The sequence below is a fragment of the Notothenia coriiceps genome, unplaced genomic scaffold (genome assembly GCF_000735185.1).
Source record: "Notothenia coriiceps isolate Sejong01 unplaced genomic scaffold, NC01 NC01_scaffold00018246, whole genome shotgun sequence".
In the NCBI taxonomy this organism is placed as follows: Eukaryota; Metazoa; Chordata; class Actinopteri; order Perciformes; family Nototheniidae; genus Notothenia; species Notothenia coriiceps.
In genome coordinates, this window is record NW_011350947.1 from 224,937 (window position 1) to 225,492 (window position 556).

Below are 556 nucleotides of genomic sequence, written 5' to 3' on the forward strand. Positions count from 1 at the left end.
TACGTACGTACGTACGTACGTACGTACGTACGTACGTACTACTACTACTACGTACGTACGTACGTAGTAGTAGTAGTAGTAGTAGTAGTAGTACGTACGTACGTACGTACGTAACGTAACGTAAGTAAGTAGTAGTAGTAGTAGTAGTAGTACGTGTGTGTGTGTGTGTGTGTGTGTGTGTGTGTGTGTGTGTGTGTGTGTGTGTGTGTGTGTGTGTGTGTGTGTGTGTGTGTGTGTGTGTGTGTGTGTGTGTGTGTGTGTGTGTGTGTGTGTGTGTGTGTGTGTGTGTGTGTGTGTGTGTGTGTGTGTGTGTGTGTGTGTGTGTGTGTGGGTGTGAGAGATAGGACCGACAGAGTTGTACGGTAGCGAGTGTGTGACAGTATCTCTGCCTCTAATTGTGCAGCTCTATTGTAGTGGAACCAGAGAAGACAGCTCTGTTTCCCTGGGAGATAATTAAGGGCTGGACCCATCAGGAACTATTCAACAGAGGAGGATAGACAACACACACACACACACACACACACACACACACACACACACACACGACGTAACTAAC

The 556-nt window shown here is 46.9% G+C and overlaps 1 protein-coding gene across 1 annotated transcript in view; it reads left to right on the plus strand.

Moving 5' to 3' along the window:
• Window positions 1–556, plus strand: part of LOC104950864 (transcription factor COE1-like) — a gene marked incomplete at its 5' end in the record, with an annotated part of 11,987 nt that overhangs the window by 742 nt on the left and 10,689 nt on the right. The gene's annotated exons all lie outside the window — the stretch shown is intronic.